Source organism: Gorilla gorilla, chromosome 5 (assembly GCF_029281585.2).
Source record: "Gorilla gorilla gorilla isolate KB3781 chromosome 5, NHGRI_mGorGor1-v2.1_pri, whole genome shotgun sequence".
Taxonomy (NCBI): Eukaryota; Metazoa; Chordata; class Mammalia; order Primates; family Hominidae; genus Gorilla; species Gorilla gorilla.
The window spans coordinates 115,840,941-115,866,816 of record NC_073229.2 but is presented as its reverse complement, the minus strand read 5'-3'; the positions used below and the strand labels follow the sequence as shown (position 1 = coordinate 115,866,816).

Below are 25,876 nucleotides of genomic sequence, written 5' to 3'. Positions count from 1 at the left end.
TTATTTATGAGATGGAATCTTGCTCTGTCACCCAGGCTGGAGTACAGTGGCATGATCATGACTCACTGTAGCCTTCACCACCTGGCCTCAAGAGATCCTCCAGAGTAGCTGGAACTACAGGTATACTACCATGCCTGGCTAATTTTTTTTGTTTTTGTTTTTGTTTTTGTTTTGTAGAGATGTGGTCTTGCCATGTTACCCAGGCTGGTCTTAGACTTCTGGCTTCAAGTAATCCTCTCACCACAGCCTCCCAAAGCTTTGGAATTACAGGTGGTGAGCCGCCATGGCAGGCCCCCAAAGTATAAACTGCAAATAGTGTTCAGTTACAAAATTAGTTTTTAACTAGAAAAATTATTTTAGGTCAAACTTTCAAGTGCAACACAATTTATTTATTTTACTTTTAAAAACTTCTAGGATTTTTTTTCTTTAACAACTTAAGTACTAAGGTTTAGTATTGAAAATACCTAAAAACAGAAATGACGTTGACACTTTGGCTTATTTTTTTCTTAGTTTTTAAAAATAATTTCATAAGGAACAAAGACTTAAGACTTATCCGCCATCAGAGTTATAAATTATTCTTCCCTAGTGTTACTTAAGCTTTTGGGTTTCACTGAGGAATTCGCTGAAGTGAAAATCGGACAAAGCAATAAAGAGGTTAAAACAAGACATGGACACAATAGATCTTAGTAAACAATTAAATAATAAAAATGAAGTACTTCCATACCTTATACAAAAATATAGAAATGAAATGATTGCCTGACCTGTAAAATAAAGAAACATAATGTTAATAAACATTTCTCAGCATGCATCAGTATCTTACATGGAGCAAAATCCTCTTTGAAGCAAATGTGATTAGAATAAATTTGTCATTCAACTGTCCTCTGTTTGTAGATGTTTTACAAAATGTAAATCTTTATATAAGTTGCTATCATGCCTGCTGTTGTTATCATATCTAATACTTAATGGGAAATAGTAATTTCCTCTGTGTGGCTTTTATTGATTTAGTCAATGTTGTATGTTTGTTTAATTTCATTTTTGTTATTCTGGCACAGGTGCCATTCAAATTCAGAAGATATAGAGATAATAGGTTGATTCAATCACTGGGAGTATTGCCTAATTCTTATGGGATCTTCAAAAACAAGAAATATTTACTCTTTCAATTTTTAAATTCCTAAATATCACATAAGTGAAGATGTCTTTCTGGGTTTTCAGAATATCATAATAAAGCTTGTCGATAAGCAAGTAAAACTCAAGATTTTTCTAGGTACATCAATCTAACTATCATTTAGACTCAAAATCTTGTATTTACCACACTATTAATAGTGCAGAATAGCCAACTAAAATATTTTTATGCTTTATTTTCTAAAACCCCATGAATTTTTTTTTCTCATTACATTTTATACGTCACTGTAGAAAACCGGCAAAAATCTAACAACAATAACAACAACAAAAAGTCACCTGTATTCTCTAATCAAAGACACATTGTTGACAATTTGTTATATTTTCCCACACATACAATCACATATACATACTTGAATTTATACATACTATTTTATTTATTAATATCTTAGGAACATTATATATCTGACATAATATTCATCATGTTATTATGTCATCGTTTATTTAAATGCTCCATAATCAAAATAATTTCCACTTCAGTCTTTAGATATACTTTTGTGGCAATCATCTCTGTACAAATAATTGAGTTCAAATTTCTGATATTTCATCAAGGTAAAAAATAATAGAATTCTCAGAACAAATGATGTGAAATTCCATCCCTTATAATCTGTATTGTCAAATTATTTTTTTGATATTTTTACAAGGGCTCTGAAATCATGTACATACAGAATTCTGCCAAATGGTTCATTATAAATGTTAACGCCAAATGGTTTTTGGCTTTGAACTCTCCATTATTCTTACATGTTACTGTGGAACTACTCCAAGTATGAGGAGAATAATTTACTACCATTAAAAGTGTAATAAAAATCCATATGCCAACATTTATCTATAAATAAATAGTGGGGAACTTGGTAATAACTTTATATCAGCCAGAAATTCATTGTTCTAGTATTAAAGAACTATTTAATTGTATACGTTCAATTCAAAAGGTAGCTAAACTTTAAAACATTTTAAAATCGACTCTTAACATATTTCTGTTTACAAGTGACAGCAAGACAGCACCCTGGAAATGCACACTATAGAAGACGACAATAGATCATGAAACTCTACAGAACTGTCACATCTTTGTTACGTCACAGTAAGGTTGAATAAGATTGGAGTCACATATAAATTTGAATCAAGGAATTCTAGATAAAGCCGAAACCATTGCTGGAAACAATGAACCAGAACATCTTCAGCTAAATTTTGCTGTCTCAGAAGTATCCTGTCAAATGATGCACGAATAGGGAAGGGACTAGAAAGCATATCAAGATACCCTGACCATCTGTTGGTAGATTATCAAACGGAGGTTGGTGCCAATAAGGCAGTCAATGTAACATCAAGGTCAGCATCTCAAAGGTTGTAGTACCATATTTTCAAGAACCTCAAGAACCATTATGAGGGGTCACACTTAGACATACTTCCTGTGATAAAATCAAGGGTTTTTTTTTTTTTAGCTGACCTTTGCATATTGTACTTAGTATCAAATCTAAAAAGAAATTAGTTTTCTCTACTAGGTAATATATTAAACAGTTCATTACTATTGCCTTCCATAGAGCAAGCTTACAGCATCTTCTTGATCTCCTACTTCCTTCATCCTGTCCCATCTGGGGTTGTGGTTACAGAACAGGATATACCAAATGTCGAGATCCTCTCTCTAATTTATTAATCTAGTCCATACTGTGGCCTTAAGGTAATAAATGGTTGGCTCAAGTTACAGATGAGCTCTCCAACAAACTTGACCACTACTAAATATTAGCACTGGTAAGACAGGCTTGATTTAGAAGCACATCTGTTCTTGAGGCTAGGCTAGAAAAAAGCCTGGTATGATGGCTAATTTCATCTGACAATTTGATGTCCAGGCATTCGGCCAAATATTGTTTTGTGTGTGTCTACGAGAGTGTCTCTGGTTGAGACTAACATGTGAATCTGTAGACTAAGTAAAGCAGGTTACCCTCTCTACTGTGAGTGGATCTCATGATCAATTACAACTTGAATAGAACAAAAAGACTGAGTAAGAGGGAACTCCTCCTCCCCAATTGCTGGGATATTGGTCTTTTTTGGCCTTTGGATCAGACTCGAACACTGACTGTCCTTAAGTCTTAAGCCTCCTGGCTTTAGTTAATTTTTTATAATTTCAACTTTTATTTTAGATTCAGGTGGTACATGTGCAGGTTTGTTACGTGGGTATTTAGGGTGATGCTGAGGTTTAGGCTATGACTGATTCCATAACCCAGGTAATGAGCATAGTGTGCAATAGTTTTTCAACACTTGCTTTTCTCCCTCCCACCTCTAGTAATCCCCAGTGCCTAATGGTTCTATCTTTATGTCCATGAGTACCCAGTGTGTAGCTCCAATTTATAAGTGACAACATGTGATATTTGGTTTTTGCTTCCTGCATTAACTTGCTTAGGATAATGGCCTCCAACTGCATCCATGTTGCTGAAAGGACATACTTTCATTCTTGTATATGGCTGTGTATTATTCTGTGGTGTATACATACAACATTTTCATTATCCAGTCTGCCACTGATGGGTAGTTAGGTTGACTTCATGTCTTCGCTATGATGAATAGTGCTACAATGAACGTAAGAGTGCATCTGTCATTTTGGTAAAAGAATATATTTCCTTTTTGATGTATACCCAGTAATGGGATTGCTGGGTTAAGTGATAGTTCTGTTTTAAGTTCTTTGAGAAATCTCCAAACTACTTTCCACAATAGCTGAACTAATTTACATTCCCATCAAAAGTGTTAAAACATTTGCTTTTTTCTTCAGCTTCACCAGCATTTATTGTTTTTTTGACTTTTTAAAAACAGCCATCTGATTGGTATCAGATGGTATGTCATTGTGGTTTTGATTTGCATTTCCCTGATGACTAGTGATGTTGAGTATTTCTTCTATGTTTGTTGGACACTTGTATGCCTTCTTTTGAAAAAAGTCTGTTTATGTCATTTGCCCAATATTTAATGGGGTTATTTGTTTTTTGCTAGATTAATTCTTTAACTTCCTTATAGTTCTGGATATTAGAACTGTGACGGATGCATAGTTTGCAAATATTTTTCCCACTATGTAGGTTATCTGTTTACTCTGTTGATTTTTTTTTTTTTTGCTGTGCAGAAACTCCTTACTTTAATTAGGTCCCACTTGTCGATTTTTTGTTGTTGTTGTTGTTGTTGCAATTTGAGGACTCAGTTATAAATTATTTGCCAAGGCCAATGTCCAGAATGGTGTTTGCTAAGTTTTCTTTTAGGATTTTTATAGTTTGAATTATTACATTTAATCTTTAATCCATCTTGAGTTAGTTTTTGTATATAGTGAAAGTTAGAGGTCCAGTTTAATTCTTCTGTATACGGCTAGCCAGCTATCACAGCACTACTTATTGAAGAGGGAGTTCTTTTCCCATTGCTTATTTTTGTCAACCTTGTGGAAGACCAGATGGTCATAGATTTGTGGCTTTATTTATGTGTTCTGTGTTCTGTTCCATTGGCCTATGTGTCTGTTTTTGTACAAGTACCATGATGTTTTGGTTACTGTAGCCTTATAATGTAGTGAAGTCAGGTGGTGTGATGCCTCTGGCTATGTTCTTTTTGCTTAGGATTGCTTTGGCTATTTGGGCTCATTTTTGGTTCCATATATATATTGGCTAATACTCCTGATTTAGGTGACTAAAGCAGTTTCAAACCCAGTCACCACATGCTGTTCTCTCAATTGGCTTTCCATCCCTTAATATGGGAAGTTTAATGGTATATGGTATATTTAGAAACTGATCACTTCTAATCTTCTACATTGGACTATCTTGGTGCAATTTTTGGGGGTGTCATCATCTCTTTCATGTATAATTGCACAATATTCCTAATTCTTTCTTGCTTTGTCCCATTTCATCCCTAACTACAGTCTATTCTAAACACAGTAGCCAGAATGATCCTATTAAAACATGAGTCAGATAATGTCATTCCTGCTATGGTTTGAATTTTTGTATCATCCAAAACTTATGTTGGAATTTCATTGCTGTTGTAACTGCATTAAGAGGTGGGACCTTTACAAGGTGATTAGGCCATGAAGGCTCCAACTTCATGGTGAGATTTGTGTCAAAAAGATGAGTTCAACTCCCTCTTTCTCTCTCACGCTGTCTTACCTTCCACCATATGATGAATGAAGCAGCAAGGAGACCCTCACCTGATGTAGATGCCTTGATCTTAAACTTCCAGCCTCCAGAACTGTGAGCCAATAAATTTCTATTTGTTAGAAATTACCCAGTGTGTTAATAGGTATTAACAGAATACCCATTCTTTTATAGCAGAACAAAATATACTAAGACACTTTCTCAGCTAAGGAGCCACCAATGGCTCCAATCCCACTGAGAACAGCAGCCAGCCCTTACTTTAGCAGGGCTTATATCTACCAGACGTGATCATTCATTATCTCTCTGATCTCATACCCAACTTTTCCTCCTCTAATTCTCTCTGTCTAGTCTTCTTCTGTCGCCACTGTCCCTTAAATCTCTTGGCCTTTGCATCTTTTCTCTCTCTGCTTGGAAACTTTTAATTTTTCTCTCTGGGTATCTTTATGCCTTGCTCCTTAGCTTCTTTTGTATCTTTATTCAAATAATCACCTTTTTAGTGTGACCAGGTTTGACTACTTTCTCTAAAATCGTGTCCACCTCTGGAAACTTCCTATTCCCTTTCCCTCCTTTATTTTTTCTTCCTTCAGCACTTACTTACCATGATCTAACATTCTATACATTTTACTCATTTATCTTATCTATTACCTGTCCTTTCCCTGAAATGTAAGCTCCATGAAGGCGGAGGTTTGTATCTATTTTGTTCATTCCTATATCATCAGCCCCTTGAACAGTGAGCACATTGTAGATTTTCAATAAATCCCGTTCTGTGAATAATGACAACTTAGAAATGCTGCATTAACATTACTGTATGCTGAGTGCACAAGCTTTAGAGAAGATTATCTGTAAATTAACCTCACAACATAATTTTTTTACTCACTTCTAGAACTATTATGGTATATGTCACAATTCAAACCTTGAAAAATCAAGCTGAGAAGAAAAGATGTTTAAAATTATAATATTTATTTTTGGAAAGCCACAAGGCCAGGACTAATGCAGGGTATAAGCTTCTATTTGAAAACTGACTGTTAGCTCAGCCTTTTCTATTTCTTCTTTCTGACTCAAAAGGTAAAACGATGTCAAGAAATGTCATCTTTCTCTTCTTTTTTTTTTTTTTTTCCAAGAAACTGCTACTCCTCCTGGCCTACCAACATAGAATTCCTTAGAATACACCAGCCATTGCTAGCACCAGTGCCTTAATTTGGCCACAGCTAGATTTTTCCACTTCTAGACACTTTGTACAATAGGTTAACAGTTCAGGACTTGAGGATCTGGAAACACATTGTGTCCCAGGATGAATGGGACTCGCACTGCTGCTATACCTCACGCTGCTGCTTTTATTTCCTCTCTCCTGACTCAGTGGTGACCAAGTCCCATCAATTTTGACTTTTTATCATGCTCGTCTTCATACCTGCCTGTTGGCTCCCACAGCCTCTCTCTTCCGTCAGCTGCATCATTTCTCATCTGAATTGTTGTGACTGATCTTCTAGGTCTTTGCCTGGCTTGGCCTCTGATTCTTTCTATATTTTATTTGCTGAAAGATGAAAGAAATTTCAAGGCAGGGCACAGTGGTTCATGCCTCTAATCCTAACACTTCAGGAGGCTGAGATGAGGGGATTGCTTGAGGCCAGTTCATGACCAACCTAGCAAGACCCTATCTCTACAAAAAAAGAAATAATCAGCCAGGTATGGTGGCACATACCTGTAGTCCTAGCTATGCAGGAGGCTAAGGTGGTAGGATTGCTTGATCCCAGAAGCTCAAGGTTGCAGTGAGACATGATAGTTCTACTGCACTCTAGCCTGGACAACAGAGCAAGACCTCATCTTAAAAAAATATATTTTTTAAGTAAAACCTCTGAAAAACCTGAAGAGTTATTATTCTATTGTTTACAACCCCTTCATGGCTCATCAATACCTCCAGGATAAAGTTCAAACTCCAAAGCATAGCCAAATCTGCTCATAATCTGGTATCTACGAAAAGTCTGCAGGTTTCACTTTTCTGACTAATGGACTTTTATCATCCAACCATGTTTAACTATAAGGATCCTTGAAAAAGCCATGCTGGACTTTTTGTGCAGAATACTATCTCTTCCACCCAGCCCATTCCTGGCAAATTTTTCCTCATTATTCAAAGCTCGACTGAGATGTCACATTCACGAAGAAGCCGTTACCGATATACTTTGCCTTCTGCCTTCTTAGACCTCCTCCCTCCATTCTATTTAAAACATGGATTATCTATGCTTCCTGCACTTATATTTTTAACACACTGTACCTGTGTTGTAATTATATGGACTGTTCATACGTCATTTCTTATTTAAGTTGCAAAATCTTCAGGACTCATAAACTGTAAATTCTCACCATCTATCTGTATCTAAGCTGCTGATGTTGATCCTGGAAATGGCTGATCCTCTTTCCCTACAATAACCCTCTTAGGTCTTAAAAATTATTATTACCTTGAGTAGAATTACTCAATAGTAGAATTAGTATTACCTTGAGTAGAATACCTTAGCATGTCCCCATAATTATTTCGTCAGTCTATTCAGGTAAAAAACACAAAAACTTTCGTCATATAATTTATTATTTAAAAAAATGCATGCTGGTTGATTGTAAAGAGAGAAAAAAGTGTTGGTTGTTAAGTGCTAGGGAGTGTGTTTCGAATTTTGTGTAATTTTGTAGAGAAGCAATTCAACTTTCTACATAATTTCCCTTTATAATTTCATAGTAACATAAATACAACATATAACTAGAATCACCATTTCTATTTCTCTAATTTTCCACCAGACTTGGAATCTCTTGTTTTTATAGGGTCTGTAGTGCTTCTAATACCACTTGTCCCCAGTCATCCACAGCGAATGACTTGTTATCTGCCTGTTGGAGATGGCCCTGTGACAGATCCCTGACTCTGAAGGTTTTTTCTTCTTGCCACACGGTGTGCAAAGCTGGCATGAAGCTGCTGTCAGCCTGTTTGCTTCTCTGCCACTCATCCTAAGACTTACCCTGGGGATCTACTTCTTTGATTTATGGCTGGTGCTCATCACCAAAATTCAGTGGCTTTAAGTTGCCTCCTGGGCAAGTCCTTTGACCAAGGCACTTCGAAATGATCCAGCCTGCAATCTTCGCTCCATCAGTAGGTTTTCCGAGAGGCAGAGGGAGAGAGAAACCTTGGCTGTCTTTAAAGATCTAAGGTATGATATAAGATTGCATATGTTAAATATTGAATATATGGTGTAGACAATATAATCTAGAGGAGTTCAAAGTCTACCACTTTAAAAATGTAAGTTTATAAAAAGTGACCAAAATTAATCTTTCCAGGGTTGATATAAAGACACAGAACTTAAATTAAATACTGGCATACCTCGCTTTATTGAGCTTCACTTTACTGCACTTCACAGATATTGCATTTTTTACAAATTGAAAGCTTATGGCAATGATGCATCAAGCAATTCTGTCAGTGACATTTTTGCAACAGTGTATGCTCACTTCAGGTCTCTGTCATATTTTGGTACTTTTTAATAATATATCAATATTTATTGTTATTATTATATGTGTTATATTGGTCTGTGATCAGTAATCACTGATGTTACTATTGTAATTGTTTTGGGAAACCACCAACTGTGCTTATATAAGATGATAAACTTAATTGATAAATATTGTGTGCATTCTAACCATTCCACCACCCAACCATTCCCTCCACCCTCCTCAGGCTTCCCTAGTACATGAGACAAAATAATATTAAAATTAAGTGAGTTTAAAACCCTTTAATGACCTCTAAGGGTTCAAGTGAAAGGAAGAGTCACATATGTCTCACTTTAAGTCAAAAGCTAGAAATGATTAAGCTTAGTGAGGAAGGCATGTAAAAAGCTGAGACAGGCTGAAGACTAGGCCTCTTGCACATGTTAGCTAAGTTGTGAATGTAAACAAAATTTGTTGAAGGAAATTAAAAGTGCCCCTCCAGTGAACAGAAAAAAATGATAGAAAGTGAAACAGTCTTACTACTGATATGGAGAAAGTTTGAGTGGCCTAGATAAAAAATCAAACCAGATGTGTCCTTCCTTAAGCAAAAGCCTGATCCAAGGTCCTAACTCTCTTCAATACTTTAAGGCTGAGCGAGATGAAGAACCTGTAGAAGAAAAGTTGGAAGCTAACAGAGCTTGGTTCATGACTTTTAAGAAAAGAAGTCAACTCCGTAACATAAAAGTGTAAGGTGATGCAGCACCTGCTGATGGAGAAGTTGTAACAAGTTACTCAGTGGACCTAGCTGATGTAATTGATGAAGGTGGCTAGACTAAGCAACAAATTTTCAAGGTAGCAAAATAGCCTAATACTGAAAGAAGATGCCATTTAGAACTTTCATAATCAAAAGGAGAAGTCAATGGCTGGCTTCAAGGCTTCAAAGGACAGGCTGATTCCCCGACTAGGGGTTAATGCAGCTGGTGACTTGAAGTTGAAGCCAATGCTCATTAACATCCAGAAAATCCTGCAGTCTTTAAGAACTATGCTAAATTTATTCTGCCTTGTTCTATAAAGGCAATGACAAAGCCTGGATGGCAGCGTATGTTTACAGTATGGTTTACCAAATGTTTGAAGCCCACTGTTGGGCCCTACTGCTCAGGAAAAATAGAAGTCTTTCAAAATATTATTTCTCAGTGACAACGGACCTGCTCATTCTAGAACTCTGATAAAGATGTACCAAGAGATTTATATCATTTTAGTGCCTGCTAACGCAATATCTATTCTGCATCCCAGAGATCAAGGAGTAATTTTGATTTTCAATTGTTATTGTTTAAGAAATACATCTTGTTAGGCCATAGCTGCCATAGACAGTGATTCCTCTAAAGAATCTGGACAAAGTACATTGAAAACTTCTGAAAAGAATTAACCATTCTAGATGCCATTAAGAACGTGCATAATTCATAGAAGGAGGTGAAAATATCAACAGTAACAGAAGTTTGGAAGAAGTTGATTTCAACTGTCATGGATGACTTTGTGGTTTTCAAGATGTCAGTGGAGAAATTAACTGCATATGTGGTGGAAATAGCAAAAGAACTAGAATTAAAAATGGAGCCTGAAGATGTGACTGAATTGCCATAATCATATTATCAAACTTTATTGCATGAGGAGTTGCTTCTAATGGATGGACAAAGTGGTTTCTTGAGATGAAATCTACTCTCCTGGAGGAGATATTGTGAATATTGTTGAAATGACATGAAACAATTTAGAATATTGCATACATTTATTTGATAAAGCAGTGGCAGGGTTTCAAAGGATTGACTCCAATTTTGAAAATGTTCTACTGTGGGTAAAATGCTATATCAAACAGCATTACATGCTACAAATAAATCTTTCTTGAAAGGAAGTCAATCAATGCAGCAAACTCTATTGTTGTCTTATTTTAAGAAATTATCACAGCCACACCAACATTTAACAACCACCGCCTTGATCAGTCAGCAGTCATCAATATCAAAGTAAGACCCTTCATCAGCAAAAAGATTATGACTTGCTGAAGGTTCAGATGATTGTTAGCATTTCGTAGCAATAAAGCATTTTTAATTAAGGTATTTACATTTTTTAGACATAATGCTATTGCACATGGAATAGACTACAGGATAGTGTAAACATAACTTTTCTATACATTGGGAAACCAAAAAATGTGACTCACTTTATTGCAATATTCACTTTATTGTGGTAGTTTGGAACTGAATTCACAATATCTTTGAGGTATATCTGTATATGTTTGACATGAAGCAGGTGCAGTCATAATTGAAAAGACAGAACACTCAATATAGTGATGAAAGGACATCGAGAAATAGTCATGCATTGCTTAAAGACAATGATACATTCTGAGAAATGAGTCATTAGGTAATCTGTCATTGTGCAAACACCTTAGAGTGTACTTAAACCTAGATGGTATAGCCTATACACCTAGGCCATATAGTATAGCCTATTGCTTCTACGCTACAAATCTGTACAGCATGTGACTGCAATAAATACTGTAGGCAACTGTAACACAGTAGTAAGTATTTGTGTATCTAAACACATTAAACTTTGAAAAAGCACAGCAGAAATATAATTAAAACATTCAAAAATGGAACACCTGTATAGAGCACTTACAATGAATGGAGCTTGTAGGACTGGAAGTTGCTCTGCATGACTGAGTGAGTAGTGAGTAAATGTGAAGGCCTAGGACATTACTGTACACTACTGCAGACTTTATAAACATCATACACTTAAACTACAGTGAATTTATTTTAAAAATCTTTCTTTAATAATATATTAAACTTATGTTAATTTAACTTTTTCACTTTATAAACTTTCATTTTATAAACTTTTTGACTCTTTTGTAATAACATTTAAATTAAAACACAAATACATTGCACAACTGTACAAAAGTATTTTCTTTATGTCCTTATTCTATAAGCTTTTTACTATTTAATTTTTTAAAAATATCCTTTCACTTTTTAAACTTTTTTGTTAAAAACTAACACACAAACATACACATTATTCCAAGCCTACCAGAATCAGAATCATCAATATCTCTGTTTACAACCTCCACGTCTTGTCCCACTGGAAAGTTTTCAAGGGCAGTAACATGCATGGAGCTGTCATCTCCTATGATAACAATGACCTCTTCTGGAACACCTCCCGAAGAATCTGCCTGAGGATGTTTTACAGTTAACTTATTTGTAATGAGTAGATGGAGTATATTCTAAAATAATACTAAAAGTATAATATAGTAGACAGATAAACTAATAACAGTCATTCATTATTAATATCAAATAGTATGCACTATATATAATTGTATGTGCTATACTATTATATGACTGGCAGTGCAGTAGGTTTGTTTACAAGAGCATCACCACAATCATGTGAATGATGCATTGTACTACGACATTAGGACTGCTGTGACAACACTGGACAATAGGAAATCTTCAGCTCCATTACAATCTAATGGGGATCACAGTTGTATATGTCACCTGTCATTGACTGAAATGTCCTTATGCAGTAGACGACTGTACATTAATGTGTATTTTTGGCCATGCTATTGGGTCTTCTGAGCCTGGCACAAAAAATGTTTGCATAGTACTTATTGGTTGAGAGCAGGCTTCAGAGTTAAGAGTGCCGATGTTCAAATCCTAGCTCTGCCCCTTTCTAAACTGGGAAAGTTACTTATCGTCTCAATGAATTGACCTGCTCATCTCTAAACTGGAGATAACTGTAGTATGAATTAAATGGCATAGTACATGTAAAGTCACACATTATAAGGTGTGAAAGGCCTATTAACTTAATTTTGTTCTTATTACTGATCTTTCTCCTTAGATATACACCTAAAGTATATAGATACCCAGAACAGTACTGCTCTCTAAATAAGAATAAATTAGAAAATTTTGAAAACATCTTACTGAATATGGTGTTCTTTAAAGAATGTGAAAATCTTCAGTGGCTCAAGGGTTTATTATTTATAGAACTCATTTTCCTGAGTACTCCAAATCTGTCCTACTTTACACTTTCATATATGGTATTCTCCTAATTACATATGTTGTGAACAACAGAAAAGCAACCCACATTTCTTTAGTGTCATTTAATAAAATTAAACCAATCAATCAATAAGTCTCATCTTCAGTTGCATATTACTTTGCAAGCCAGCAGATTGCCGTTGTGAAGTGAGTCCTGGGACTGTGCTGAGTACATGGTCCCTTCAGATTACATCATCCCACTTCTTAAGCTATTTAATCCATAAAGCCTAGAATATGGTGAAATACTTTTATTAACCATACTTTTCGTTAGGAAAAGAGAGAATAAATGCTTTTCCTTTGTGGGTATGATGAGCATTTTTGAATTACTGTCTTATGAACACTGATAATGCAGTGGCTCATCAGCTCATCTTATTTGGTCCCTTGTTTAGGTTGCATCTCAGAGATATTTAGTTGCTATGGTGACAGTAACGATGAAAGCTGATTGGAAGAAGATAACATCTTATTTGGGACATTTTCAGTTGAAAGGAGAGAGTACATTCCACGCTTTCCTATTAGACAAAATATTGGGTTACATCCATGTTGATTAGCAGGTCTCACTTTTCTTTTCAGTACAGATTGTTTCAGTATCGTACTTTATGACTAAACTCTCTAAAACTTGACTTGGGATTTCACCAGCTTGAAGTAACCCAATCTCCATCAAATGGGATCTTTCTGAATATAGTTGTTCAGCATATATAAGAGAAGAAATACTCAATTTAATATCAAAGAGCCAAATTCAGAATTTCAAACAATGTATAGTATACATACAATATAATGAAATGTTTTTCATTGATAGAATTATTTAATAAGAATCCATTAACAGTCAGGAAACTATAGGAACTTCAGCAATAAGTAAATTATGAGGGCTTATTTCCTTTTAATTCTCTGATCCCAGCTGGAACAAGGTGTGGTTGAAGCATGGTTTAATTGTTCATAGACATCTGTCTTTGGAGTCTATTGAAAAATAATATCCTGGGCATAATATGGCCTACAGAATTTTTGACATTTTTATATCTTTCACAATCAAGGCATTGTCAAAAAGTCAGGTAGTGAAACTCCTAAAAACTTATGGATACATTTAGAGTAGAAGGGAATAAAAACCTAGTAATATATCAATATGCACAGCTGGAAAGCAGATGTTCAATTGAATGATCTCAGTACTTAGGAAAAGCTATTAAACCTGTTACTTACTCAAATGAGGGATTCCCATAATTTATTGTTCTTATATTTGACTTACTTCTTTTTGCTCCTTTAAATTAACTCTGGAATTATTATTTCTATTATTATTGTTGCTGTTGAAGCCAATTACCATGGAAGTTTGACTCCATGCAATACAGTGCGTGAGTGCTAAGAAATGCCCAAGGCTGCTGTCAATCAAATAAACTGGTGAGTTACAAGTTGTTTACTGTACTGGAAAATGAAGTGATAAATGCGTGCCAACCAGTAAAATGTGACATTTAGTACTGGATATACCAACTTTTTAAATTCATCTACCAGTATGCCAAAACATAGTTTTAACTGAACCTCCATTATCAAAGGAAGCGTATAACATTTAGCTAAGTACTGATGACTATGTAGTTCGAAACTTCCACAGCCTGTGCATGTGGGTGGGGAGCTGACTTGCTTCCATCTAACCCGTTTTTTATGATTATTGGTCAATCACTATAAGCTTCCACATGCTCCTTTGATTCAATCGAATTATTTGAAAGACTCATGGTTGGCTCATAATATTACTAATTTAGTGAATCTTAAAGAGAGGATACTTCTGGCCAGGCGTAGTGGCTCACGCCTGTAATCCCAGCACTTTGGGAGGCCGAGGCAGGTGGATCACGAGGTCAGGAGATAGAGACCATCCTGGCTAACACGGTGAAACTTCGTCTCTACTAAAAATACAAAAAAAGTAGCCAGGCGTGGTGGCGGGCTCCTGTAGTCCCAGCTACTCGGGAGGCTGAGGCAGGAGAACGGCGTGAACCCAGGAGGTGGAGTTTGCAGTGAGCTGAGATAGCGCCACTACACTCCAGCCTGGGCGACAGAGCCAGACTCCATCAAAAAAAAAAAAAAAAAAAAAAGAGGATACTTCACAGAGGTTTTCAACGTCTTTGCAAAAATTAAGACTGCGTCTTGGTGGCATTATTTAACGTTGCATAGTCACTTTAGGTTCAAATTGCATGACTTCTTAGCCTGTGATTTACTAATAGGATATATTTAAGGGTCATATTGGAGGGCAAAACTACCCTGTAGTACTAGAAATACTTAATGAGGTGCCCAAAGGAGCTGGCAAAAATATTCCAATTCTGAAAGTACCACTTACGCGTGAGTACTGCGTCCCTCTTCCAGAGGGAGAGAGATCCTTTTTCTCATAGTCTCCTATTAAAAACAAAAATTAAATGCTTGTGAATTGGTGCTCTATGAGTCTAGCTATGCCATCTCCCACAACACATAATTAGATAATTACATTTTAGACAAAAGAGTATTATAGTAATTCACAGTACAAATTCCAGCTAGGGAATAGAAATTGATACATGAAATATGTATCAATACAAATATAAATACATGCATATGTGTTCTATTCAGGCTTGAGCTATTAAGGGCCATTAAAAACACTGGAGCAAATAGCTCTTGGGGATTAAGCTGTAAGAGCCCCCTTTATAATCAGAAGGTAGCTAATCCCTGTTCACCTATTTGAATGCTTAGCCTCCCCAATATAATATTAAACTATTGGCTTTTACTTGCGATGTTTCATGAACATGCAAATATTGGCAAAAATGCCATCCCCCAAAGATCTTGGGATGTTTTCAGATTTAATAAACCTAGAGGTAAAAAATGCAGCTTGGATTGGATAATTTTTTAAAAGGTTCATTCTACTTTAAATTCATTCACTCATTTATACCAGCTACCCTGCCATCTACCTTCAACTTCCATCTCATAATTTCTTTCACATCCTTTTCCCAACCAAAGCTGCAGCAGCAGGTTCTGAGAAACACTCTCCAATTTTTCATGACCCCCATCTGTACATTCCCTTATACGGCCTGCTGCCATTTGGTTTCTTCCACAGCAGGACCTGTGCATCTAATTTTTCTGCTAAAATACAACGGTCCAGCAAAACCCCCACAAGAATGCCACCCTCTGTCTGCTGTGACCAGGACCGGCAATAGTAATAAATGACCACCATGGTCCTGCTGAGTCGGGAGCTGAAACATTCTTGAGCCTTTCTCTTCAAGTATTTCCTATACACACACATACACAGTTGGTATAAATGTGATAAGTACCATAAGCATTAGAGACTGAGACCTCTGTTTTTCTATTATATAGATTTCAAAGAGAAATGCTTCTGATCGTCTTTCCCATCTTTCCAATCATAGTGACTTCTTGTGTAGCAATTGTATAATTAGACAGTTATACCTGTACAAATCTCAAGAAGGTAAACGGATATAACTTTAGTGTCATTGATTATATTGTCTCTAAACTCATGACTCAAATTCTCTATTATTGTATCTTTGTGCTAAAACAAAAACTCAACCAGAAGCATATTCTTCTCTTATTCCCTTTCCCCTTCCCTATTCTTACTCTTAATTCCTAGGAAAGATGTTCAACACTTTCTGATTCTCCAAGTAGTATTTTCTCTTACTCCTAAAACAATGAAAAACCCATTTCGTAGTAGGTATAAATACATTTCATATGTACAGATATATGTGTTCATGTATATACATATAGCTTCATATAGATCCATATTCATATACATGACACTGTTCTTCTGTACGTGCCTTAGGAAGCCATTTAAATTATCACGGAGATTTGTACTGAAGCAGGACCACTATAGACACCGGCAAGGGAAGCCCTTGTCAAATCCTGTTTTATAGGGTTTCAAGTGTCCCATATCTATAGGAAATAAATGTATTAAAGACTACAGATGCCCCTACTACTCAGGATCAAACAGTCGGCACTGGCAACAGCATAACCTGTGACTCATGACTAAGGGCTTTCCGAATCCAAGGATACACTGTCGTACTTCTTTTGCCCTATTTCTTTCAAACAAAAGGTGACGATGTCGGAATGTCATGAAGGCTCGTGGCTTCTATTGCTGCCCAATTTAGAGATGGACAATATTTCAAATGGCAGGGAGAATTGGAGCTGCAGATGTGCTTACCTAAGGAAATTCAAATTAACTTGTCAAATCCTTCTCTCAGATAGCAGGAATGCAAGAGATTTTATCATGACAAGGTATTGTTTCCCAGTGGTGCTGAGTGTCCATTTTCTTGCTTCTGTTCACATTCCAATTCATGGTTCCAGAACACTAAACAATTAGCACATCATGCACATGGCAGCTGAGAAACATTTTGCAATGTTAAACAATTCTTATGAGTCTTGAATTTGTATGCATGTTGGTGTCGATTTAACAAGCATGAATTGTGAGACCACTTTCTTACAATGTCAACTAGTGGAATGTGCTACAACTGTGAATAGTTTTATGTTTTATGAATATATTATATCAATTTAATTAATTTAATAAAAATTAAAGTTTTTCTTTTTCTTTTTCTTTTTTTTTTTTTTTTGAGACAGAGTCTCGCTCTGTCGCCCAGGCTGGAGTGCAGTGGCACAATCTTGGCTCACTGCAACCTCTGCCTCCTGGGTTCAAGCCATTCTCCTGCCTCAGCCTCTCTAGGAGCTGGGATTACAAGCACCTGCCACCACCACGTTTTTTTGTATTTTTAGTAGAGACAAGGTTTCACCATATTGGCCAGGCTGGTCTCGAACTCCTGACCTCGTGATCTGCCCGCCTCGACCTCCCAAAGTGTTGGGATTACAGGCATGAGCCCCCACAAATTTGGTATTCAATAATTATAATTTATATTTTGCATAGATAAATTCTGAATATTTAAAAGAAAACTTATTGAAAATAGTTTTTGATTTATTACATTTACTTTAATTTACATTATTGATAAATATATTCAAAATGTATGCATTTGGAATAAAATTATATTTTCTTGTTAATTTCTTAGACCATTAGTACCAATAGAACGCTAATTTACTAAAGCCTTTATTATATCAAGATTATTATTTTGCTGAGATAAAGACAAGAAAATTTGCTGACAACGTTATGTAAATACTACAGCTAAATCAAATTCTTCTGATATTGTCATTATGAAGATATATTTGTCAAAGTAGAAAGATAAAGCACTCTGATTTATAAATTGTCACTATTTAGACATAGGATATTTACACTTCTGGTTTTTTTGTTTCTAAAGAATTGTCCATGTACTCTATGATTTTTAAAACTGTCTTCAAAGCCATTTTGAAAACAAGTGCTCAACGTTTTGGGGGAGAATTTTTATTGATTAGCGGCCATGAAATCACTCATCATACTTCTGATAAGCTGCCACCTGAAGAGGCATGAAAAAGTTCTGTGGTGTCTGCTGAGTGTTCTCGGTTAATCCAGTCCAAATTATTAAGCCTTCATAATCCTCCAGGACACGTAATCAGATAAGGCTGCAACTGATTTGAAGAAATCCTTAATTGCAGAAATCATCAAGCCTTGGTAAGTCTCAGGATCTCCAAAAACACCAGAATGTGGATTTTGGTGAAAGGTGGAAGATGGAAATGTGGGCAGGCTGGGAAGATAAGAGGCAGTGACACAGTTGCCCTTTGCTCCAAGCTAGAAGGGGCACTTTTACAATCGTTTTCTAGGATCAACTTTATATTTCACAGATCTAATTATTTTGTTTGCTTATGTTGTGCTCCTGGCTGCATAGCATTAGTCTGCCTTCTGTCATTGCTGGTGGGTCTCCAGAGGGGTGTAAATATTAGGGGCTGATAGTTGATCTGTTACTACTGAGAAGATTAAGATCATTGCAAAGTCCTGTGTAAATGTGAGACAGAGACCTAAAGATTATTATTTTATTAAACATTGGAGAAACAATGATAGATGTTAAAGGGAACAGATGCATTTCAAATGTATAATTTTTTATACCGAAATACTTATTTTGTATTTGTGACATTTCATTCACTCATTATACCTCAACATCAAGTCATTTTAAGTTAAAACTTGCATGTCTAGCAATGAACATCTAGTAATAAGAATAGCCAAATACAGCATGTTTTTTGTTGATTTAATATGATAATAACCCAGAGTCCTACAATTTGTGTAGATTTTAAAATTTCTCCTTAATGCAGACTGCTGTACTTGAGTCGGAATATTTATCTACGTGAGAAATAAAGCAGACTCTTCTATAAGTTATAAGGTTTGCTTTGTTTTGTTTTCAAAAAAGCTTATTTAATCTTCAGATAAGGGCAGTATTCTACAAAATTATAGATATATTCTATTATGTAAGAATAAAGTTGTATATTGTTTCTCACAGGAAAACCTTAAAACATTAAAACATGATCTTTATCAGGTTTTATATCTATAATTAGGGGCTTAGACAAAAATCCAAGGACAGTGACACATATCATATTTTTACTTTATTTCCTGCCACTACACTCAACTCTTTCTTCAAATAACCTTATTCATCTGCAGTAGCAAATATTATGGTCCTTTTCAAGGTTATTCTCAGAAGTACAGTTTTCATTTAATATGATGTAAATTTATCCTCAAATTTATTCCTTCCTAAAAAAATCTGCAATATCATTATCTTCAAGGTTAAGGAACTTAATTAGCAAGATGGGTGTGTCAGAATGAGCAGAGGAAAAATGATAGAGAAACATTTTTTTCATGTTAAGTAGAATTATGATTTATATAATTTAGTGGTACCTAATCTATGTAACCTGAAATATTTGCATACAGTTTGATTCTTAATTTGCCTACATAAAAATGTTGTTAGGGACCATGTTAGGCAAGGTGTACAGAAATAGGCTTCTGACCTTTCCACTCCCAAATGAATCTCCGCAATTTTGCAAGACTGAGTATATTTTTTTAACTATTGATAAAAGGCTTTCTTCATTGTAGATCAACATTTATGTCCTCAGTTACACTAATAGATGGCTTTTTAATTTCAAACACTTATTTTTTTCTTTTTTACAAAGAAAAATATATATTAAAATAGGCTGAAATACTCATCCCAAGATATTGATGGATCTTATATAGATAATATTTACATGTTATATAATGGTTGGTTCTATTAAATATAACTTGCCATTAGGCCTGCATATTATTTTAAATGTATCATTATATGTTTGGGTTTATTTTAGTTAGCTGCATATTATTTATCCTGTAATAAATGTTTAGTTCTTCTACAAATACTTTTGCATTCATAAAGTCATAAGTAGAAAGAAAGGAGGGGGAAGGGAAGAAGTTAGAAAGCAAAGGAAGGATGGATGGAAGGAAGAAAGCAAGAAAGGAAGGAAGAGAGGGAGGGAGGGAAGGAAGGAAGGAAGGAAGGAAGGAAGGAAGGAAGGAAGAAAGAGAGGGAGGAAGGAAGAGAGGAAGGAAGGAAGGAGGTATGAAGAGAGGGAAGGAGGAAAGCTTCAGGGACTATTAAGCATATGAATGTGAACCAAGCGGACCAAAATTGCATTTGCAGTCAAAATTCTGAAGCTCACACTAGCAGATCTAAGAAGTAAGGTTTCACACAGAACACTGCCTGAATCCAATCTATTTCTCTGGACTTGTCACATAACATATAATTACATCAGTTTGCCTATTTGCCATCAGTCTCCCTAATTAGCACAAGTTGGTGGATGATGTTATAGCTTAAAACATGCCACAATGCTTTTACTTGATTGCCAGGACATCATCTACTTTTCTAACTATCCTGTCTTGCAGACTAAGATATAGAAATATCTCAATTTTAAAGCTTCACGTCATGTTTTTTTGCCCTTTATTATTGTGACCTCCCCCAAAAATAATGCTGCAATTGCTTAGAACTTTAGTGTTTGTAAAATAATCTTTTTTAACACTTGTAACATTATTTAAAAATTTTTATAAACATATTTTATTTTCTAAAATATATAAAAAGATTACGTGTGAATTCACATAGCAGTTATTCTAATTATTATTCTTTTCAATGAAGTATATTAAAATGTTTTTCAATAGTTATTTTATGAATCTCAACAATACTCAAGTGATACAAATTGGTATTATTGCAAATCCCATTACAAAGAAAATAATAAAGTGTACTGCTTCACTTATACAGTAAGTCAGTCAGTATTGGCATCGGAAGTAGAGGGAAGTCTGTTACTAGAACTATAACAATAAAGAAATTTACACCGTTAATCTAATCATGACGTTGGACCAAACATAGCAATATAATCCAGGCCTCTGCCAGTCTTCCTCATTATTGTACACAGATGGAGGGTATTGGATTTGTTAAAAACTTAAGACCAAAATGAGTGGGATTGTTTCTAACAGTACTTATAGATGTGATTTATAAATATAGTTGTGTTTCATACATATTGATGTATAAATACATGTTATTTGTATATTTATACATATAGGTGTACATGATTTATACATACAGATGTGTTAAGCAACTATGCTGCTGAAGTTGAAATCCATTTGTGATAATGTTTTGCACATATCTGACAATATAAATTACATTAAGAACTTCATAATAATGTTTATGCAAATAAACTTACTTTTATGTAAGTTTATTTAAATAAATAAAATAAAGTTATGTAAGTTTATGTAAATAAACTTACTTTTATTTACATACTTTCTCTATAGTAAATATGTTTAACACTATCTTCTGAATATGAAGGACCAGTAATTTGTGGTTTTCTCTTGGAAGCATATCTGTGTTCTTAGCATAATATAGTTTGATAAGATCTTTTAGAACTGTTTCTCAAAACATAAACCACTTCTAGAGGAAGAATTTGACTTCAGCAAATTTAACAACCACTTCAAAATAGTAAAAGTTAAAAAGCTATGTAGAGACAAAGGTGTGAAGAGGAATTCCCACCCATACTTTCTTACTTTATATTTTACACAGTGTTCACCCTTAGAGATGACAAACACAGCTGATAAAAACTTAATTTAAAGGCTGAATCATGAGGCCAGGAAGTTAAAAGAAGCAGGTATCTTTGAGTAAGATATTTTCATCCTCAAATCAAGTCTACCAGGCACATCAAGAATATTTGATATCAGCATCATAATTTTGTGTTTTTGAATAAACTTTGTAGTTATATTACTTGTAATACATTTTCCAAAGAAGAAAACTAAACACTGCCAAATGGTAAGATAATAATAATAAAAGATACAATCCTATTATTTAAACTAAATTGTGAATATCTATATAAGTAAAAATGTTTGAGCATTTATTTATTTGGTTAGCATTTTCCTATGGAAGTGTATACATTGTTCATATTATGGAGAAATCTCACAGGAAGAACCCCACAATTGTCTTGGTTTCAACCTCCTTATACAGAAATTTAGATTTATATTTTTCTCTTGATTAAAATTATTTTCCCTCAGAATTCAAATTACCTATATTTTCACAACTAAAATACTGACTCACTTTTCTACTTTTTCCCCTTATAATTTATATTTTGGCAGGTTGAGCAATTGGTGTGGTAACTGCTCAATGCAGCCCTCCTGCTGAAATGAGGATCCTGCTGAAAGAGCCGGGTAGTACACCAACCACTCACTTTGCCAGTTCACTTTTTTAGCAGAATAATAGCCACGAGTCAATGAGAAACTGCTAAAACTACTAATGTCTTCTCCCAAACAAGAAAATCAATCTCCGTAATGCAAGAGACCTATTTCAAAAGATAAAATTACCACACTAAATATGTTAGAGAATAAAAATACAAGCCACATTTAAAACCATTTTTAAAATAGCCATATTCATGGTGAATATCATGTACTCTTCCTATAAATATAAAAAATCTTCATGATAAAGAATTATAAATTGAAAGGGGTAAATTTTTTGAAAAAGTAAGCCTAATAAAAAATAACTGTTCAAAATTATTCAATATATATTCTGTATAAAATAATTTTTTAAATTTTTTTTGCAATAGGAAAATTTGAAAATCAGACCTTAGCCAAAAGTTCAAAGTTAGCATAACTAATAGTGGGACAACTTGAAATTATGCAACTCATAAAGCAATGCAATATAATGTATACACAATGATGTTTAATCTGAATCTAATTAAGCACTCAGACTTAACTTCTGGTTAACAAGATATATAGGGGATAAAGAAACAAATTAAACAGCACGATGAGAAAATAATCAGATAAAACCAAAACATAGCACATTCCACAAAACAAAAAGTTTTAGGCTGTCCAAGGGACAATATTATGAGAAAAATAAAAAGATGATTGTGCAGGAGAAATTTAAAGACATTTAAAGAACAAGACAATCTAATGCAGTGTGTGAACTTATCCAAGTTTAGGGTGACATATGTAGGCTAAATGGGTTTGGATAATAAAGGACATTAAGGAGTCACTGTTAGTTTTTCTAAATTGGATAATGGCATTTTGGTTTTCTAGAAAAATGTATTTTTTGGAGATGCATGCTGGAGTATTCAAAAGTGCCATGGCTAGAATTTGAGACTCAAGTTACAGTATTAAAAGAGGTGGCCTTTAGAATGATTAAATCAGGAGGGTTTTACTCCTCATGAATGAATTAGTACCCTTATAAAAAAGGGCTTGAGGGAAGTAGCTATGCCCTATTTGTTCTTCTAGCTCTTCTGCTGGGCGAGATGAAAGCGTTCATCTTCTCCGGAGAACACACGATGTCCTCACCTTGCAAGCAGAGACCAGGCCGTCCCCAGACACTGAGCTTGGTGGCACTTGGATTTTGGACTTCCAGCCTCCAAAATTGTGAGAAATAAGTTAGTGTTATTTATACATTACCCAGTCGAATGCATTTTGCTGTAGCAACAGAAACAGACTAAGACAAGGAGTAGTATAAGTCTTAACATACTTATGTAGAGTATGTGTGCATGTGTGTGTGTGTGTGTGTGTGTGTATGAGTATGCATTTATATTTTCCAAAATGTTAACTACTGATGAACCTAGATGGAGAATGTACAGGTATTTGTTGCAACATTTTGTCAGCTTTGCTTTTGTTTGAAGATGTTTATAAAACATGTTTAGAAACAAGTATTATATATACATAGATATACACACACACATATATGTATACATATACAGGTAAGTGAATGTTAATTTCAAAAACATTGCTAAATAAACAAATAATGCCATTCTTATTTCAAAGCAAAAATAATGAAGGAACTGCATAACATTCTGTGAGGTGTTGGCCTTGAATCTACAGCCATGTTGTTAAGTATCCCAGTTCCACTGTCTCTAACTTTCCTCCTTACTCTGCTGTTGGCATTGTTCTCTGTGCTGAGATATATCCACTTACTTTTGCCTTCTTCTGGGATGTTGATAGGACAGTTAATTAATATTTCCTATAGTATATTGAAGCAAATAATCTTCCAGAATGATTTGATTTCATACTTACCTCAAAATACCCCTATTTCTAGGTTCTTTTCCAAACGAAAAACAATGGCTATGAATTTAAGACAGTTGTCTACATCACTCAGAAGGAGTGTGCCCCTATTGGAAATCAACAAACTTTATTTATAAGACTAGTTGTGCTTTTGGATCACTTTAATCCTTACAACCCAATCAAATCTGGATTACCTAATGAAATTGATTATATTTGAAAACTTATTGTGGAATTCTGGTGAAACACTCCCCCTTTCTTCCTTTCTGCTCCAAGCATTTATTGAGCATGTACTATGTCTCAGGCGTGGTATTAAGAGCCTGATATCAAACTGAAATATTGAGTTATTTATTGATTATTGTCTCATCCTTCTCCTCCTTCTCTACTCCTCTTTCCAGACTATTCATTGACCTGCTCAAGTAACATATCTCTCCAGCGTAATTTTATGTAACCACCTTCCTTTATTACTGTTATGGAAATAAAATAAGAAACAGAAGCTTTGGGAGGCCAAGGTGGGCAGATCAATTGAGGTCAAGAGTTCAAGACCAGCCTAGCCAACATGGTGAAACCATGTCTCTGCTAAAAATACAAAAATTAGCCTGGTGTGGTGACTCAGCCCCTGTAATCCCAGCTACTCTGGAGGCCTGGGCACGCAGGAGAATCACTTGAACCTGGGAGGAAAAGGTTGCGGTAAGCTGAGATCATACCACTGCTCTCCAGCCTGGGAAACACAGTAAGAGTTTGTCTTAAAATAAAATAAAATAAAATAAAATAAAATAAAATAAAATAAATGGAAAATTTCCTTTGCTGCATCTAACAATAAAATGATAAGAAAACGGGTAACACTCGCTGCTTCCATCAAGAATTACAGCATGTGCCTTACTCCTCAGGCTTTGAGAGAGGGTTGAAAAGGAAGAACTCTTCATGTGGCATGGGGTGTAACCAACAACTGTGTGAGCAAACCCCGGAGGGACTGAGAGTCCTGTGCCATTGAAAAGTGGGCAGGCAGACCTTTCGTTTCTGCTCCACAGCATGTATGTGGATAATTAATGTGGCAGGTGTGCTTGGCTGACTAACCAACAGGCATGACTTTCCTTGTTTCTTGATAACAGAAGTTTAGTTCTGCATTGGACCTCCATGTGCTTTATGGAGAGCTAGTTCCCTCCCTAGACCTACTGACTGGATTATGATTAATTAAAGCCAATTACTATAATCCCATTCCCTTTACCAATAATTGATTTTGGCAAGGGCATAAGGAGAAAATATAATCAATTGATTCTGTAACAGATATCTTCTGAGGGACTGCTGGGAAAGGTTTTCCTCATGGAGGAAATATATGCAGTGAAAGTAACATTCTTATTTTTCTGTCTTGGATGTCATTGTGGTACCTGAAACTGAGACAGACAACTCCTAACCATAAGGAACACACCCCTGAGGGCAAGTCCACATGCTTAGAGAGCAGAACAGGAAGATGGAAAGGATGCAGTTTCTTGACATCCCTGAACTGTTGAAATAACCAAACTTGGAATTACCCTACCTCCAGAATCATTAATGTGAAATAATAATTTTTTCTTATTTAAGCCATCTGAGTCAAGGTTTGTTGTTTGGCTATAAAAGTACCTTAACTGATCTAACTAAGTGAAGGAGGTGAAAAACATTTTGCAGCTCAAAAATTTATGTCTTAGAACTTAAACATA

General features: G+C 35.2%; 1 long non-coding RNA gene across 2 annotated transcripts; it reads left to right on the top strand.

Moving 5' to 3' along the window:
* Positions 1 to 24,899, top strand: LOC129534380 (uncharacterized). 2 transcript variants are annotated; one of them, XR_010134118.1, is made up of 5 exons: positions 1 to 120; positions 14,095 to 14,179; positions 18,040 to 18,329; positions 23,412 to 23,549; positions 24,578 to 24,899. It is a non-coding gene; the product is annotated as an uncharacterized lncRNA (long non-coding RNA). The 2 variants fall into 2 exon arrangements; XR_008680964.2 differs by lacking the exon at positions 1 to 120 and adding an exon at positions 8,130 to 8,464.
* Positions 24,900 to 25,876: the final 977 nt, after the last annotated feature.